Raw genomic sequence first — 20056 nt, forward strand, 5'->3', positions numbered from 1 at the left:
TGTGTAGATCCTACAAGGGTTTCCTACAGAAAATAACAACAGAAAAAATAAATATTGAAATTGAGGTGAAAAAATCTGCAATTTTTCTCTACGTTTTACTCTGTAACTTTTTCCTGCAATGTCAGATTTTTTAAAGCAATATACCGTTACGTCTGCTGGACTCTTCTGGTTGTGGGGATATATAGCGCTTGTAGGTTCATCAAGAACTCTAGGTGCCCAGAGCCAATAAATGACCTGCACCCTGCAGTGGGTTTTCATTCTATACCAGGTATACAGCAATTAATTTGCTAAAATATAAAGAGTAAAAAATAGCTATCAAGAAAATCTTTGTATTTCCAAAATGGGCAGAAGATAAGGTGTTGAGGAGCAGTGGTTATTTGCACATCTCTGAATTCTGGGGTGCCCATACTAGCATGTGAATTACAGGGCATTTCTCAAATAGACGTCTTTTTTACACACTCTTTTATATTTGGAAAGAAAAAATGTAGAGAAAGACAAGGGACAATAACACTTGTGTTGCTATTCTATGTTCCCCCAAGTCTCCCGATAAAAATGGTACCTTACTTGTGTAGGTAGACCTAGCGCCCACAAAAGGAAATGGCCCAAAACACAACGTGGACACATCCCATTTTTTTTAACTGAAAACAGAGGTGTTTATTGACAAGTGCCTACCTGTAGATTTTGGCCCCTAGCTCAGCCGGCACCTAGGGAAACCTACCAAACCTGTGCATTTTTGTAAACTAGAGACCTAGGGGAATCCAAGATGGGGTGACTTGTGGAGCTCTGACTAGGTTCTGTTACCCAGAATCCTTTGCAAACCTCACAATTTGGCCAAAAAAACACTTTTTCCTCTCATTTCGGTGACAGAAAGTTCTGGAATCTGAGAGGAGCCACAAATGTCCTTCCACCCAGCGTTCCCCCAAGTCTCCCGATATAAATGCTACCTCACTTGTGTGGGTGGGCCTAGCGCCCACGAAAGGAAATGGCCCAAAACACAACGTGGACACATCATATTCTTTCACAGAAAACAGAGGTGTTTTTTGCAAAGTGCCTACCTGTGGATTTTGGCCTCTAATAAATGTTCCCCCCCTCACCCCTTGCCTACGGGGTCGCTCCCCTTGCGTGACGGCGCAAAAAAAAAGATACCCAGTGCCTAGTGGTTTCTGCCCCCCTTGGGGCAGATTCACCTAAAATCGGCCGATTTGCCCCCAAAGCGGGCAGAAATGGTCTAAATACAATTTGCCCCTCCAGGGGAGCGACCCTTGCCTAAGGGGTCGTTCCCCATCTCTAAAAAAACAAAAAAACTAAATTGCACTGGCGCCTAGAGGTTTCTGCCCCCCCTGGGGGCAGATCGGCCTAATAACAATAGGCCGATATGCCCCCAGGGGGGGCAGAAATGGCCTAAAATAAATTTGCCCCTCCAGCCCCCCGGGGAGCGACCCTTGCCTACAAGGCCGCTCTCCTTGCGTGACAGCGCAAAAAAAAGATCCCTGGTGCCTAGTGGTTTCTGCCCCCCTTGGGGGCAGATTGACCTAAAATCGGCCGATTTGCCCCCAAAGCGGGCAGAAATGGTCTAAATACAATTTGCCCCTCCAGGTAGGGGTCGCTCCCCATCTCTAAAAAAAACAAAAAAAAAACAAAACACAAACAAAAAAATTAGCCCTGGCGCCTAGAGGTTTCTGCCCCCCGGGGGCAGATCGCCTAATAACAATAGGCCAATCTGCACTCGGGGGGGCAGAAATGGCCTAAAATAAATTTGCCCCACACCCCCCCGGGGAGCGACCCTTGCCTACAAGGTCGCTCCCCTTGCGTGACGGCGCAAAAAAAAAGATCCCTGGTGCCTAGTGGTTTCTGCCCCCCTTGGGGGCAGATTGACCTAAAATCGGCCGATCTGCCCCCAAAGCGGGCAGAAATGGCCTAAATACAATTTGCCCTTCCAGGGGAGCGACCCTTGCCTAAGGGGTCGCTCCCCATCTGTAAAACAACAACAACAACAAAAATCCCCGGTGCCTAGTGGTTTCTGCCCCCTTGGGGGCAGATCAGCCTCATTAAAATAGGCTGATCTGCCCCCCTGAAGGGCAGAAGTGGCCTAAAATAAATTAGCCCCCCAGGGGAACAATCCTTGCCTAAGTGGTCGCTCCCCTTTCGTGAAATTCCCGAACAAAAAAAAAACTCCCTGGTGTCTAGTGGTTTCTGCCCTGGCCTCATAAAAATAGGCCAATCTGCCCCCAAGGGGGGCAGAAATGGCCTAAATATAATTTGCCCCCTATGGGAGCGACCCTTGCCTAAGGGGTCGCTCCCCACACCTAAAACAAAAAAACTAAACAAAAAACTAAAAAAACTAAAAAATTATCCCTGGTGCCTAGAGGTTTCTCCCCCCCCTGGCCTAATAATCCCCAGGGGGGGGCAGAAAAGGCCTTCAAAAAAAATGCCCCCCCCTGGGAGCGACCCTTGCCCAAGGGGTCGCTCCCTTATGTCCATCTCCTTTTTACAAAAGATATCCCTGGTGTCTAGTGGGCGTTTTGACAGCCGGATTGCTTTCAATCCGGCTGCCAAAACGCAGAGAGAGTCTTCAAAGGGAAGGAAATACATTTCCTTCCCTTTGAAGCCTCTCTCGGCCTCCCCCACGTGATCGGAAGTGAAATGCAAAGCATTTCTCTTCCGATCGCTTCTGTGACAATCAGCGCGCGCGCGCGCTGACGTCACAGGGGGGGGGGGTGGAAGGGGAAGGGCTTCCCCTTCCATCCCTGACTTGGGGGGGTGAGGGGGAACCCCTCAGAAGGAGCGCTAGCGCTCCCTCTGGGCTGTGTGCCCAGGACGTAATGGTTACGTCCTGGGCACAGCAGCACTGTGCCTCAGGACGTAACCATTACGTCCTGAGCACAGAACGGGTTAAGATATGCAGAGCACACTTCATCTACCTTTGTGTGATTGTCTGGCGTGAATACACAAACAGCCTGTAGGAAAGTAGCCTTTCTTGGCATGGTTACCCCCTTTTCTGCCTGTTTTCAGTATGTTTGACTGTGTCCACAGGGATCCTGCTAACCAGGACCCCAGTGGTTATGCTCTCTCCCTTAAAACCTTTCAACTGTACCCTTTCTTCCCACATTTGGCATACTGGTCCTCGCATGTAAGTCCCTAGTATATGGTACCCAGGGCATTGGGCTGCAACATGTATTAAGCCACCCATGGGGAGACCATGCAAAAGGTTCTGCAGGCCTGCCATTGCAGCCTGCGTGAAAGGGTGCATGCACCCTTACCACTATAGGTCACTGTAAGTCAGCCCTATGGCAGGCCCTCCTAGCCAAGAGGGCAGGGTGCAAGTACCTGTGTGTGAGGGCACCCCTGTACTAGCAGAGGTGCCACCACAAACTCCAGTTCCATTTTCCTGGACTTCGTGAGTGCGGGGACGCCATTTTATGTGTGTACTGGACATAGGTCACTATCTCTGTCCAGCTACGTAATGGTAACTCCAAACCTAGGCATGTTTGGTATCAGACATGTCAGAATAATACCCCAATACTGTTGCAAGTATTGGAAATATGATCTCATGCACTCTGGGGGCTCCTTAGAGGACCCCCAGCATTGCTACCACCAGTCTGCTAGGGTGTTCTGGGCAGCCCAAGCTTCTCCCACCTGAGAGGTTTCTGCCCTCCTGCTGCTCGATCTGATCAAGCTCAGGAAGGCAGAACAAAGGACTTCCTCTGGGAGAGAGAAGTAACACTCCCTCCCTTTGGAAAAAGGTGTGACTGGCTTGGGAGGGGTAGCCTCCCTAAGCCACTGGTATGCTTTGAAAGACACCTTTGGTTCCCCACTTTGCATAAACCAGTCCACACAGGTTCAGGGACCCCAGTCCCTGCTCTGGCAGAAAACTGGACAATGGAAAGGGGAGTGACCACTCCCCTGTCCATCACCACCCCGGGGTGGTGCCCAGCGCTCCTCCAGAGGGTCCCTGTGTTCTGCCATCTTGAATCCAAGGTTGACAGGGACCTCTGGGAGCATCTGAGTGGCCAGGCAGGTGACGTCAGAGCACCCTTCTGGTAGGTGGTCACCTGGCCAGAGTCTCTCTCTTGGGTGGGTGCTCAGATTCAGCTTGCAAGATTCCAGCAGGACTCCTCTGCAACCTCCACTTTGACTTCTAGCCACTGGAACTGTGACTGGACCCTCCAGGAACCGAAAATCTGCATCCACGAAGAAGACTCTTCTTGCAACACTGTTTCCACGGCTCCTTCCAGCTGCTGCAACATTTCCCTGGCTGTGCATTCTCTGAGGGCAGCAAGTCTTCAGTCTGCATGAGAAGGAAGAAGGAATCTCCATTGAGTGAAGGAGTCACTCCCCTACATCTGCAGGCACGTACTGCAACAACTACTGGCTGCATGGATCTCCTCTCATCCTGAGCTGCATGGATCCTGCATCACGGGTGGTGGTCCGGAGTAGTCCTGTTGGTCTTCTCTGCCAACTGTCCAACTCTGGTGGAGGTAAGGCCCTCCCTTCCCCCGCAGGACAGTACCCCAGTGCACCTCGCCACTTGAAGCTGCCAAGGCTTGTTTGCATCTCCTCCAAGGGACCTTCAGGATGCGTATCACTCCAGCCCCCTGCGACGCATAACCCTATGCATGGTTCTCCTGCGGCGCGGGACCCTTCTTCTGTGGGCTGCATGGGCTCCTTCTGCGACTTCTGTGTCCCCATCCTGTGGGACTCCTGTGGATGCTGCCTTTGCTCCTGCGGGCTCTCTGTGTCACCGAGGGTCCCCTCTGACTCCACCTCCTGGGTTGAGTCCTCCTGGGCCTTGCTGGTCCCCGGTAGCACCACCTTCCGCCAACCGTGATATCTGCCTTTGCCACGGCTTGTTGGTGGAATTCCTGCACTGACACCCATCTGCAATCTTCCTTCCAGCATGGGACATCTTCTGCATCTCTCAGGAACTCTTCTTGGCTCCAGGGCTGCAGTGCTGACCTTCTCTTCATCACCGACGACCAACTCCTGCAAGTACAGATGGGTGGGTAGTAGCTCCTACTCCTCCTGGACTCCACTGTGACTCTTGGACTTGGTCACCTCTCTCCACATATCTTCCTCTCCAGGAATCCACTGCTGGTTTCTTGCAGACTTGTCTGGGTGTCTTCTTTTCTCCTTTTCCTTCCTTTTGGGTGGTTTGGGGAAAATCCTGTGATGTACTCCTGCTTTCCTGGTCGCTGGGGGGTACTGTGTTACTTCATTCTGTGATTTTCTAGTACTCCCAGCTCCCCTCTACACATTCCACTTAGCTAGGTGGGGGTCCTGTGTTCGCATTCCATTTTTTTAGTATATGGTTTGGGCTCCCCCTAGGGTCACTAATGGTTATTTGCAACTGCACTTTTTTCCAACCTTTTCTATGTCTATTGCTGTTTACTAGTGTATATAATTAGTGTATTACTTACCTCCTATTGGAGGGCTGACCTTCTAGTACTTTGTGGTATTGTGTGACCAAAAATAAAGTACCTTTTGAGTGTTTTCTTTCATGTGTGTAAGTGCTGTGTGACTACAGTGGTATTGCCTGAGCTCTGCATGTCTCCTAGATAAGCCTTGGCTGCTCATCCACAGCTACCTCTAGAGAGCCTGGCTTCTAGACACTGCCTACACTTCACTAATAGTGGATACCTGGACCTGGTATAAGGTGTAAGTACCTAAGATACCACCACAAACCAGGCCAGCTTCCTCCACAGCCCAACTGTCATCTTGACCCACACGTGTATTCCGCAGACAGGTAGAGGCACAGAATGTTTAAGCAAGAAAATGTCCACTTTCTAAATGTGGTATTCTCAAACTTAAAATTCAAAAACCAACTTCACCTAAAGATGTATTTTTAAATTGTGAGTTCAGAGAGCCCAAACTCCATATCTTTATTTGCCCCCAATGAGAAATTACACTTAAAAGATATTTCAAGCCTATCCCCATGTTACCCTATGGAGAGATGCCTTGCAATAGTGAAAAACAAATTTAGCATTATTTCACTATCAGGACATGTAAAACACACCACTACATGCCCTACCTTTTAAATACACTACACCCTGCCCATGGAATGCCTTGGGGCTACTTTAGGGGTGACTTACATGTAGTAAAAGGGAAGGGTTGGACCTGGCAAGTAGGTGCAATTGCCAGGTCGACATGGAAGTGTAAACATGCACACACAGACACTGTGCTGGCAGGCCTGAGACATGTTTGCAGGGCTACTCATGTGGTTGGCACAATCAGTTCTGCAGGCCCACTAGTAGCATTTGATTTATAGGCACTGGCCACACCTGGTGCACTGTACTAGGGACTTACTGGTCCAATCATGGATAAACCAATAACCAATACATTTTAGATAAAAAGCATATGCACTTTAGCACTGGTTAGCAGTGGTAAAGTGCCCAGAGTCATAAAGCCAACCAAAACAAGTCAGAATAAACAGAGGGAAGAAGGCACAAAGTTTGGGGATAACCCAGCAAAAACAGTTCCAACACAACTCCCGTCCAGCTTAAATCCAGGGTAGAGCAATCAATACCTTGATGGACTTCCCTGCTTAGGGAAATAGAACATGGACCCTAGCCTGTAAAAAAGCAGGGCTGTGTTCCAATACTATGCCTTTCTGAACCAAGTTGGATTCCTCTGTCCATAATCTCACAGCCCACTAACCTAACCCATGGGGAATCCTTCTCTCCACCTCCAGACACACCTGAGCACCACCTAACCTAACTTTGCTTACAGATGTGTTCCAGTAGGCAGACAGTACCACCATGGCCAACATAGTGATGTGGCCCATTCCACCCTTGGAGTGTGACTCCTGTCCCCAACCCAAGGGCAACTCTGTCCACAAGGACAACAACCCACAGTAGCCACTGACAGCTGTCAGTGATGAGAGCCGCGCCTCAGCCCTTCCATGGCTCTCTAGCCTCTGTGGTTTCTCAGAGTCGGGGGCGGTAGCCCCAGGTAACTGGCGCTCTTTGCCCACTTTCCCTCCCACCAGTTCAGGGGTGGTATCCTGAGATTGGTTCTCCAGCCCAGGGTCTGTACCCTTAGGACAGACAGGAGTCAGGGGTGAGACTGGCCCTCCTTGCTCCCCTTCTCGGGGTTCTGTACCCTCCTTTTGGGCATGGTACCCCCAGAATCCAGAACTGTCAGGGCGCTTGTGGCAGCCAGCCTGAACAATTCTCCCACCAGTTCAGGAGTGCTATCCTGCAACTGGTACCTCAACCCAGGGTCTGTATTCTTAGGCTGACCAAGTGCCTGGCAAGCCAGGACTTCCAGGGAAGCACAACCAACCCACCAAGGGAAACACATTCCCCATCTATTGTTTGAGAGTCTCCCTGGTGCAGGTCTCCCGACCCCTGTAGATCTGACAGAGCATCAAGCCCAAGCCAAATGTGATGTCACCAGGGTCATCCCTGGGGTGCTCTGACCTCGGAGCGGGCAACCCCTGACCCACTGGTCCTTCCACTGGGGACTGTCTCCCCCTCTCACCTCTCCACCTGGGCTTCTGCAACCTCCTCTCCGGAGTGGTGCTGCCTGACACCAGAACTGGGAAGCTTGTGACAGCTGTCCCCCCAAGTCCTCCTGACACTGTTGGACTCCCATTAGTGGATGGTCTCCAGGTACAGACCTGACCCCCTGCCTGTGCCCTCTCTGAGAGCAACCCAAGCACTGGGGCAGAAGACAGGGCACTCTGGGCCTCTGCCCCCTCCCACCCCTTCTCCTACTCCTGGAAAGGATGTGGGGTCCTTCTTCCCTCTACTACACTGTGCCCAGTCTGGGGTACTGCAACCCCCCACCATACTTTCATGGGGAAAACCTGTGCCATCCTCTTTGGGATCACTCCCCAATGACATTCCAGATACTCTGCCACTCACCCGGATGTCTGCCTCCTGTGCAAGTTCCCTGGGGTCAGAGAATTCACACTACACCAGGTGTTGGCATAGCTCGGGAAAACTGTGACTGAACATATGCTCTCCAACAATCAAATCGTACAGCCCCTCACATGGGTTAACCATACTACCCTTCACCCAATCATACACTGCCTTGAAAAAGTACCCCGCATCACCCCTCATCTGGTGAGATAGTATCTAACTGCCCTTCAAACTCAACCCACTCTCCTCTGGGGTGACTCCATACTCCCATACCATACATAGGCCTACACCTCTCCCTGTCAAAACTTTTGAGAGCCAGTAAAGTGTCCCTCCCACCACCAGGAATATGAGTCAACATGCCAGTTCCTCAATCCACCTCAGGGACCCTGCACACCTCTGGGGCTACCTCATTTTCCTGAACCCACTGATGCATGCCACCCTCCTCTTTAGAAACCAAGCCTCTGGGTATGTGGACCTTTTCTTCAGTACTGGACATCGTACTTTCGCCACCATCATCTAAGCTGAACTCAGCCCTCCTGGCTTTCAGATCCAGCTCTCTCAATTTCAGCTCATGAGCTAACGTCATTTTCTTTTACTCCATGACATGTTTTTCTTTTTCTGCTTCTGCTTTGAGCATGGTTAGTTCCAACTGGAGTTTCATAGCTCTCTGCCTATTCTCCAGCTTCTCTGGAGACAGACCTGAAGTGGAAACACTGCTGCCACCTCTGGAGCAGTGCTTAATTTGTAAATAAAAAGGTGCCAGTGCCCAAAACCCTTCTCCTAAACGTGTGGCTGCTGCAATTAAATGTGCAATAACAGAATACTGAGATAGTGTAATACTAAAGGCATCTCGGGCATCTTCAATCCATTTAAAGCCACTCCCTGCCCCTTCAGCTCACTCTTGCAGCTTTTTACTTTCTCCCTTTGAGACACTTTTTTGTTTTTCCCTTCCTCCGTGTGTCCCATATGTGTCTTTTGCTCGCAGCAAAATGCTTGAGGCAGAAGAATAAGTCCCGGCCCTCAAAAATAAGTGCCTGTGCTCAGCACTGGAAACAACAAGAACAAATTAAGCACTGCTCTGGAGGGAGCTCTTCCACCTTTCAGGCAGGCCCCTTGCCACACAGGCGATGCTAGTTCCCCCAGTCATCCTCCTAGGTGCAGATTTTGTTCCTCCTCCTCCTCCACAACATCATTCTCATCCTCTGTGTGCTCACCAGCTTTCCTGGCTGCCATCCAGGCCCTCTGCACCTTTTGCAACGTATCCTTCCTAGTGAGGCCTTTAAAAAGACATTTGAACTTCCTGGAGAACTTTTTGAGCTGAGGCACCATATAGGTTTCCAACCTCTCCTGCTCAAACACAAAATCTGCCCCTACAGCGGATGGCTCACCAGACTAAGACATGATTGTAGCCAAAACTCAGGAGTTGCAAAAAGAGGGAAAAAAAATCAAACCAGTATGTTGGGGTGTAATGGTCTGCAATATGGACAAAGTGTACACCAATCACTGCATGTCCAGTACAAATACAAGTCATATCGCACTGCTACTCACCAATGTTAGAAATGGGGTCTAGTGTCTAAAAAACTGAATAAATCCCTTTAACTTAGCATGTTCTCACCAACTCAAATCACAGAGTATGTCACATGCTTGCAACTTCCTTGACAAAGTCTGCATAAGCACTCATAGGCCACTGTGCAGTGATCAAGTGTTCAAATTACAATTGCCAGGATCCCAAGGTATGCCTTGCCATGTCTTCTTACAGAGAACTCCACCTGTGGATGTCACTATTTTAACACTAAGTAAGGGCTCTTGCTGGTGCTTCCACTTGTTGGGATCTTTGCAAGAAATTCCAGCACTAATAGCAGGAGTAGAGAACTCCATGTGGTAGGCAGAATGGCCAGCCTGTGTATCCAAGAAGGTGGACCACCAGCTCCTGGTCAATGCCTCTAAAAATGATTGGAAGTTTAACCAGTGGCTTGGAGCAGCTACACCTGGCAGGCACAGGCAAAAGGGAGAACCCATCATTCTTTCTTCAGAGCCAGATTAGTAGGAGAGGGGCTAAGCCAGAATGGGTTAAATAAAGTAATTGGTGTAAAAGTGAGCTTGAGTTAATGTCCAAAGACATCAAGATCACAGTCTTTGTGCCAGAATAAGGTACTGCAACAGGCCAGATAGACTTGCTTGCCAACAGTCTTCTCTCTGGAACAATTAGTGCTCATCCACTGAATTCCCCTTCACTTTGACCTAGCAGTACTACTTTTGCATGCTTTGCATTTTCTACACCAGAAGACGCCACCTTCCCTTCACGAGCCTCCACTATCATAAACCGGAATCCGGTACAAACCGTCTTTCAGGGATATGTTTTTCTTTTAGGTAATCATAGGGTGAGTACCCACAAACTTAGTCAGAATTGTATCTGTGTTAAGCACATGCCACTGTTAGCAGAGAATATTCTTGATCTCTGCAGCTATATATGAAACAGTAGTAATACATCTTACAGGTTCCTCCTGATGCAATGTGTTTTGGTAGACTGTATCAAATTCTGTCTCTGGGTTTCTAGTGCTTTATCAACTGCTTTCCTAATGGCTTTCTGACTGTATCCCCATCCCCTAAAGCATGCGGCCATATTTGTACGTTCTGCCTTGAAACAGTACTACAATTCCTTTTAGCATGCAATAGGTCAAAATATAGAATGGTGTAAATAAGATTGTTAGGGTGGGCATTGGAAGCATGCAACTGGCTATTCCCTGCAGTTGCATCAAAAACAATTGGAACTTGAAGTTTAGTGGTACCACCAGCAAAGATACTATTAATCTTTAGACCTACAGATCACAATATGTGGAGACAAACTGGAGACTAAATTGTTTTGGAAATGAAACCCTTGCTAACAGGAAAGTCAAGATTAGTGCTAAAGCCTAGTAGAATATGGAGAAGGCAGCTAATACAAGCAATAGTGCAGCCTTCTGGAAAGTGGGCAATCCTTTTTTCAGATCAAGCCTATGATTGAATCCCTCAGCCCATTTCAGACCTGGGTCGATCACTTTTTGAATATCTTTGATCCTGCCAGATCAGAACATAATTCTCCCAGACCCATGAAACAATGCTGCAATCTGACGGTCATATTTCAATTTAGGCAGTCAACAGGCGCACAGGATGCTATTCAAGCAATTAGGGCAAGCACTTCAGGTAAAGCCGTGGGTCCGGTTGGAATCAAATCAAATATATTTCTTAAGCGCACTACTCACCCGGTAGGGTGTCAAGGCGCTGGGAAAGGGGGGGCTACTGCTCAAAAAGCCATGTCTTGAGGTGCTTTCTGAAGGTTAGGAGGTCCTGGGTCTTGCGTAGGTTGGTGGGGAGGGAGTTCCAGGGTTTGGCGGCGAGGTGGGAGAAGGATCTGCCGCTGAAGGTGGTGCATTGGATGCAGGGGGACCGTAGCGAGGGCGAGGTCGGCGAAGCAGAGCTGTTGAGTTGGTATGTGGAAGTTGACTCGTTCGTTGAGGTAGGCCGGTCCAGTGTCGTGGAGGGCTTGTGAGTGTGGACAAAGATCCTTTTGTTGATGGGCAGCCAGTGTACGGATCTGAGGTGGGCGGAGATGTGTTCGTGTCGAGGGAGGTTGAGGATGAGACGTGCGGCTGCGTTCTGGATTCACTGGAGTTTTCTTTGAAGCTTGGCTGTGGTCCCTGCGTAGTGGGCGTTGCCGTAGTCCAGTCTGCTGCTTATGAGGGCGTGGGTGACTGTTCTTCTTGTTTTTAGAGGAATTGATTTGAAAGTCTTGCATAGCATGCGAAGGGTGTTGAAGCAGGAGGATGATATGGCGTTGATTTGCTGAGTCATGCAGAGAGACGAGTCCAGTATGATGCCAAGGTTGCGTGCATGGGTGGTGGGTGTTGGGGGTGGTCTGAGGGTGGTGGGCCACCAAGAGTCATTCCATGCTGTCTTGTTGGGACCGAAGATGATGATCTCGGTTTTGTCTGAGTTCAATTTGAGGTGGCTTGCTGTCATCCAGTTGGCGATGTCGAGGAGTCCGGCCTGCAGATTATTCTTGGCGCTAGCTGGGTTCCTAGTGAGGGAGATGATGAGCTGGGTGTCGTCAGCGTATGAAGTGATGGTGATGCCGTGGGGGCGGAGGATGTTGGCGAGAAGAGCCATGTAGATGCTGAAGAGGGTGGGGCTGAGGGGGGATCCTTGTGACTGTAGACCGGAAAGGAGGGAGGCGAACTCTTTGGGTTCTTTCGGAAAGGAAGGAGATAAGCCAGTGCAGGGCTTTGTGGCGAATTCCGGCGTTGAAAAGGCGTGCGCGTAGGGTTTGGTGGCATACAGTGTCAAAAGCTGCAGAGAGGGCTAGGAGGATGAGAGCGACGGCCTCGCCCTTGTCCAATCTGGTCCTGATGTCGTCTGTGCAGACGATGATGGTGGTCTCGTGCTGTGGTTTGTGCTGAATCCAGACTGGGAGACATCGAGTATGTTGTTGTCTTCTAGGAAGCAAGACAGTTGTACGTTTACCATCTTCTCCACAACCTTTGTGGGGAAGGGGAGAAGAGAGATGGGTCGGTAGTTTATGAGGTCTTCAGGGTCTGCTTTGGGTTTTTTGAGAAGAGCGTCGACTTCGGCGTGTTTCCAAATATCTGGGAAGGTTACAGTGTTGAAGGAACTGTTGTAATCTCTATGGATATTTACAAGGAAAATAGCTCTCTATGGGCCACTGTGCTAACATATGCCATTAGAACAGCTATTGTAGGAACCTTAGTTCCATTTTGAAAGGATGCAGTAGATGTTACAATTTAAAAAAAAAAAGGGAACAGGAATCTTCCCAGATGCTCCCACCCCATTTCACTTTCAGATAATTCATTTATGATTTCAGGCAGAATTTCAGTCTCCAAATTAGAAACAGTTCGGCTTTCATCCCAGTGTCGGAATACTGCAGGAATGCCTTAACCTTGGTTAATCCTATGGAAGTATGTCAAGGCCAGGAGAGGGTGCTTACATTTAGCCTTCATGGATCTCCCCAGTACCTTTGACAAGCTTATTCTTTCTAAACTTTGGGGCATTTTAGAGAAGTAAGAGTTACATCTGGCTATTATAGATTTGTTACGGCGGATGCATCAGGATACTACAGCTAGTATCTCATTTGGGCTGATGGTGATCTCTCCTCTACAATTAGATCCATGCTGGGAGTTCGTCAGGGATGTGTGTTGGCCCCATTGTTTTTTTTTTTACTCTACGCAAATGGTCTGGAAAACGGCTGTGTCAACCTAGGAAAGATATGCCACAATTAGGGAACTTCCCGTCCCAGTTTTGTTGTATGCAGATGAAGCGGCCCTAGTATAAAGAACCAAAAATAGTCTCCAAATTCTTTTAGATGCTTTTAACTCCTTCATGAATGACCTGGGCTTAAAACTAATTAATTCAAATCTTTTATTAAGATATTGAGGCCAAAATAATATTAAAACAAAGACTTTTCCACTGGGTGGGGTTGTGCTAGCCCATGTGAAAAACTTATCGTATTTAGGTTTCACCCTGGACTCCAGAATGAATTGGGAGTCTTTACTTAAATCAAGTGTGCATCAATTTCAGAGAACCCGACTGGGTCCAGGGAGTCTGCTTTTAACTACACCAGGAAATTTGGGTTGCAAAACAGTGAAGGCTGTGATCAATATCTACAAAGTAAATGTGCGGTTACAGCGATTTATGGTGAAGGGGTCGGGGGTATAAAGCAGCTGACGTGCCACAAAGGGTGCAGAACACGTTTTTATGCAGATTACTGTCAATCCCTTAGATGACTCCAACAATCCTAAATCAATTTGAAACAGTTTTGGATTTTTTGACAGATAAAATCAACACAAGACCTTTCTTGCTGGGGGTTGTGGTCTGGAGCTCGCCAGAAGCGAGGTCCACCAGGAAGAACTGATCCTGCTGTCTTGCTTGCACTAGACAATGCTTTAGCCATTCCTTGGCTTGGATATGTCTAATCGGCTTTTGATACCTTGGGGATTCCAGAGCATTTTTTTCCAAACCTGATAGCATTAAAGCCGATTCCAAAAACTGGGTTCAAACCTTATTTTTTTAATTGATGAAATCAATCACGCTTCCGGGACTTTCAATTGCTGCAGTCCAATGTAGATTTTGCATTCTTAAAATCATCTCCAGGTCCTGAGTCATATTTGAGCATTTTTGAATACCAAGCACAAATTTTATTTGACTTTATTACAATTCATTTTAGTGACTTTCCCAAAGCAGGGATTTTGGTTTCCATTGCTTTCAAACTGTCCTTGTGATAATGTCTCCAAACAATGCACAATGGACTTCAGGTTTTTCAGCTCTCTGTATGCATGCCCACGGGCTCGTTTTTTACTCCCTATTCTTCGAGAAGTTAACATTAGACACTTTAAACCAGCCTTTGCTTTTTTTGCAACAACTTGGTCCTGTTCAACTATGTCATGCTGCCATCAATTTTATTCTTAGTCAGGAAGAGAAATGGGGATCCTATGAGGGTATTTATTGGCTGTTTGATTTACTGCTCTAATTACCTAAAATGAACTATTGCTTTTATTGTTGTATCAGATGTGTTTTTATTCTGTTTTCCTTCTATGGCTTTTTATAGCCGAATAAAGATGATGATGATGGTGATGATGACATGTAGTAATTTAATGTTAAACATGTCATTAGAATGAAAAGGCCCTAAAAAGCTTTTTTCACAATAGCAAGGCTAGCTGTTCAATATGAAACACTGGGTTACATTATTTCATTTAATAACGCTATGTTTGGTTAGGAAACAGGAAAAACAAATAATTAAACTATTTTAATAGTTACTAAGAGTTTCACTCCTAAAGCCTCCGGAGGCCCATTTGCATTTGTTATCCCACTTTAGCCAGCCATTAATAGCATTTGTATAGGTGTGAATGTGTTGACAAGCCTCCCAGGAGCAAAGAATAAGGTGACTTGAATGGGCAGAGATGACCCCGCTGAACCTGATCATCCTTTTTGACATAATAGTATCAATTCCCGCTTGACAAGTCTGCTGGGGTTTTGCACATAACACTTAGGGTGTACTTCAAAGAGGTCTCCTCTATCACAAGGAAATGTTAGCTGCCACCTAGGTACAGCTCTTGCTTTGTGCCCCCAGCCAGGCAATCTCCAATCACAGTGGGCCTCATTTTGACATCACAGTGGTACCTCCTGCTTGAATGTAAAATCCTTCTTGAAAGATCTGCTGGGGTTTTACATATAACATTTGGGGGCACTTCAAAGGGTGAGAAAAATCTGCCAAAACAATTCACACATATTCACTCTCTGCCTGCTGGAAAACTCTGCTTTGTTCTACCAGACATCTGTCTCTGAGTTGTTAGCAGAGCGGTTCCCCAAGCTGGATTTTCGTGTTAGATGTGGGAGGACATTACCATAGTGCATTCCTCTCACACACCCTCAGCCATTAGAGCCCACATTTAGTGTGGCTCAAGACCTCTGTCATCTTGAAAATGCTCAAAGTTGGTTGGCCTTGGGAATTTTTATCCCATTGGTTAGGGTGTGGCCAAGAGTAATTTCTACCCATTAGCTCATGCCAGGCATAAATGTACCATCTCCTGCATCCATTTCAGAACACTCCTAGTCCTGAGGAAGAACAGAAGAGGACTGGACCTGCTGTACATGACCTCACAGAAGCCCTGGAGGACTGGACCTGCTCCCTATTGCACACAGGACAAAGAAGTGGACTTCAAGGGTCAGAAGACTGTCCTCCTTTTACAGCTACAGGGACACAACAAGCAACACAAAGCCTTTTCTTGCAACTACCTGCCTCACTAATAGCAACTGGAATTGGACTGGCCCTGCTGTTTGGCCTCTGTCAGCTACCTTGTGAGTTTCTAAGTGTCTCCCTTGAGGTCCTGGCGGCCTTTAATACTACAGTGGTGGATTATAACTTAAAGGATTAAAGTCAGAAGTAAAATCTTTGCCTAGGATGGAAATGGATGGTGTATCCAACCGCACTCCCTCGCAAACAGTGTCAAATTGCACCTAGGGGTGGCTCCTTTGCTATGGCGAAGGAGCGTCGCCCCACTGGCTGTGCCAGAAGCAGACAAAACGATAGATTGCTTTAGGAGGAGGGGAGAGTGCAGCTAAGTGTGCATATGTGTTTGGGCGCCAAACACACATGCGCACTTAGGTTTCTCCAGCCCGGCTGTGTACACAGCCGGGGTAGAGAAACTGCACAGATCCCAGGCTGCCGCACAGACCAATCCTGGCTCTGCTCTCATGCAAGGCTTTGCATGAAAGCAATGACGGGATTGCTGGGGAGCCTGTGCTGGTGTCCCAGCAGTTAATGGTGGGACACCAGAAGAAGTCAGGCAGGAGGCGGCAGAGACAAGGTAAGTTCTTTTAATTTATTTTTTTAATTTGTACCTCATCTCTGCCCCCCTCCACACTTGCGTTATGTGGCAGCCGCTGCTGATTGCACCTAGCTTCCAGTCTACTGTGACCATTGTCTACCATTGGCACTTTATGCTTCTTTCCTACCTAAAACATTAAAAAAATATATATATGTCCGATTCCCTTCTTGGATTATTGTCATTTTTGTATAATTTTGTTTTATAAATTGTACTCTAATTGAGTTTTGGAATTTTATTGTGTTGCATTTAAACATTATTGTTTTGGCACTGCATTAACGGTGACTTTAATGATTAATCACAACAAGGACTGTGGATTATTTATTGGGTGGGTGACTACTTACCTCAAGAAACACTCAATTTCTTACAGCAGCTAACAGCAAAATTGCAGCAGAGCTTTCCTCGAAGCCAAGCTACTGCCACTCAAGTCTATTTTCTTCACTCCATGTTTCATAGAAATCCCCCTTTGTAGATGGGGCAAAAGTCTGCCGTCCTTCCTTTGTACATTGTGCTTCTTGCAGGTGCTTCTCAAGGAGGTGCTGCTAATCAAATTACGGAGAATTCACCCCGCTAACATTGTTCCAAAGGGAGTAATTACATTGCCAGCGGGACAACTTAAAGCATTAATTCTATTACGTCTGGCTCATGGAACAATGCCTAGTATTATAGGTACATAACCAAACTTATATAGAGTAGATCTGACTCTGGATATGAGTCTATGACCCCGGAATTGGTATAAAAGGAAACATCAATTACCTATCTATATTGTGCACATGAAAGTTATATTTTAAACACTCTTGATACGAAATTCTAAATCTCCTACACTTTACATAAAAAGAAAGGGGATATTTCATCTTGGATTCCCAATTGAATTATATGGTCTTATGAGGCCATAACCAATGTAATCTGGATCTTATCTGCGACAGTGCCACCTGAACATAGATGCCAGGCTGAGTCGGGCAATAGTCTTTTTCGCTCAGCAACCACACGTGTACTCATGTTACACAAGTGACCTATACAGAGACTCTTACTTCACCTACACAGCAGCAGACCTTACTTTACAAGGTGGTGTTGGGACGGGAATGTCCCCTGCGTGATGAACGGGCTTCTGCTCCAGCTGTCAGGAGCTCTGGTCCTGCATGCCAGCAGCTGTTCCCCTGCCTCCAACCGGCCTGGATGTCTGGTGCTTAACATACCAAACGCTGGATACCTGATGTAGCAGGAACAGGCAAGCAAGGGTAGGAAGGGGAGATACACTGGCTGTGGTGGACAACTCTCCAAGACGCCACAGGCAATACACCCTCTAGATAACAAAATAAGATACTTTTAAGTAAGGGAAACCATGTATTCACATCGAAGGTATCAGACATGAATATCAAAGACAGGCACACAGACCTATTCTCAACTCTGCATGCTAAGGGAGGACTTCACTTACAGGGTGAAGTTAATTAGGCTCCGTAGAAGGTATTGTGAGGAAAGAATAAATGCTGTATGAGTGAATCAGAAAGGCTCAGCGGGAGGTCATCCAATGGAAAAGGTCCAGGGTAACCAAGGGTATGGTTTAAAACAACAAAAGTGAAACACAGCATAGGCCAGGTGAGAAGTGGGATGACAGGTAGAAGAAGTCAGCAGTAAGAAGTTCTTCAGCCTTCCTATCATATGTGCTCTGCCAGCCTTGGCTTGAAAAGTCATCACTTGGACAAGCGGTGTCATCTTGGTTTGGCAAGAAAGGGATCGTCTTGTACAGACACTGCATCTTAGAACAAGTAAAATGCTAATTGATGCACAATGATACAGATGAGCCTTAGAGTGACATCTCCATGCAGAAGATGTTCAAATTTTAGACCAGCCTTAGGACTCCATAATGCAAACCTTTCCACTGTAGATAAAGGCATGTTATGCCATTAAGGACCTGGGGTTGGTGAGTGAAGTAGTGAGCACCTGGACTAGCCCCAACACCCGTCCTGGTTGCCCGACTGTAACTGATATGCTGACATTGTATTTTGGCCACAGCATTACACTGATCTAGCATGTGTGCAGGGGCCTAAGCCTGTCACTGGTAATGCAAAGTCCAGATATTTTTCTGTGACCGGAAGAGCTCACTTTGCATACCCTTATGATGATCATAGGACTCGTACGTGCACTGGGTGAATCATGCATAACAGTGGAGGCAACGTAGTGATCTGTTGTGATGAGACCTTTTACTTTGTGTTGAGGAAAAAAGAGTCTTCTTACCCCTTTTAAGTAAAATTCTGCTGTTATGTGAACCCCAGAACCATTCTGAGTGTTTGTCGGGTGCCTGTATTTGCTGTGAGTGTGGAGCATATGTATGATAGTACGCCTCTGTATGTAGCATGAGCCTGAGTAGTGGCACCAATAGAATCTGTTTTGGATGCCCCTAGTGGTTTAGCTTGACACAAGATGGATGGTGATGCAGATTTCCCAGACAAAGTATATTGACTGCATTCCTGTGCTTGGAGGATGGAGATCCAGACACTGAACAGAGGGAGGATGGACTCAGAGCTGCAGTTAGAAACTGATCGAGGACCCTGTTAACACAATTCTGCTGATTACTTCTTCCTGAGAACTGCTATTTGGCAGATGGTAGGGAAATGGGATGGGGTTCAAGTTGTGTTGTTCAAGATCAAGTTTTTGGACCAGGATTCCCCTTTTTTCTATCCCTTATTACCACTTGAGTAAAGCGGATTTAAGGCAGCTTTAGAGGTCTCACACTTTACAGTGCCATTGTTTAGGATACACCGGTTTGAAGCCAACCCCATTGCTATCTCCTGCAAGAGCCATTCCTTTGCACAAAGGCTGGGTCTGAGGAACAGTCAGAAAATGACATTTGAAAGAGAATCGCCCAAACCTATTCTGAACACTTAGACATCAATATACCCTGTCTGGAAAATGTGTGTTAAGGTGGGATCCAAACTACGGCTCTTTGTTCCAGTCCTAAGCTCTTCTTGATCAAGGGACTGTGAGTACTTGAAGAGCTGCTTTGTGACTCGTGCTGGTGCCTGCGTGACAGCTAGTTTCCCAGAGGTGAGGAAACATCACCTGAAGTCTGCACAGCTTGCTGGAGAAGCTAACGCTTAGCACCTATAAGTCTACCTATCTGCTCAGAAAGGGAAGGAGAGTGGCTTGCCAGGTAGAGGAGACTGTCCAGGAGAAGCAGACAACCATGCTCCTTGTATGCTGAACACCCGGAAGCTGCTGACTGCCCTTGAGAACAAAACTGGAGGCAACCAGTGGTTGTGAGGTGTCTTCCATCACGGCCTCTGTAGTGGACCACCTTCAGAAATCAAGAAGTAACCCCGTGTTGTGACACTCCTGTAACTCCAGAAGACCTAGTGGTGTTTTACCCAACTCCAAGTGTACTCAGTGGAGGAGCTGCCTTTTCCACTGAAGCGGAAGCCAGGTCCCTGCCCAGAGACCACACTTACAAAAGGAACACAATGTGTGATCCTGGCCAGGAGGCAGCTACTGCCCACAACAAGCATCCATTACATCCTAGCCTAGAGGCCTCATCTGCCATCAGGGATCCCCATCAGTCAGGCTTGCTGTGCAGCTCACACACTGAAGCTCGAGTGTTGAGTGAAGCACTGTGGCCAAGAGCCACTGGAGTCGCTGCTAAAAGCGTTGGCCAGGAGAACTCTCATCAGAGCTGGACGACTGCAGCAAAGTGAGAAGGCAAGGAGGGCCTCACACACAAAAGACTGAGCTAGATGTGCAGATCCTGTGCTGCAGCAGGGACAATTAGGTATAAACTGCTGAACTGAACTACACACTACTCCACAAAGTAGAGGCCTAGTGAAC

Source organism: Pleurodeles waltl, chromosome 4_2, assembly GCF_031143425.1.
Source record: "Pleurodeles waltl isolate 20211129_DDA chromosome 4_2, aPleWal1.hap1.20221129, whole genome shotgun sequence".
Classification (NCBI taxonomy): Eukaryota; Metazoa; Chordata; class Amphibia; order Caudata; family Salamandridae; genus Pleurodeles; species Pleurodeles waltl.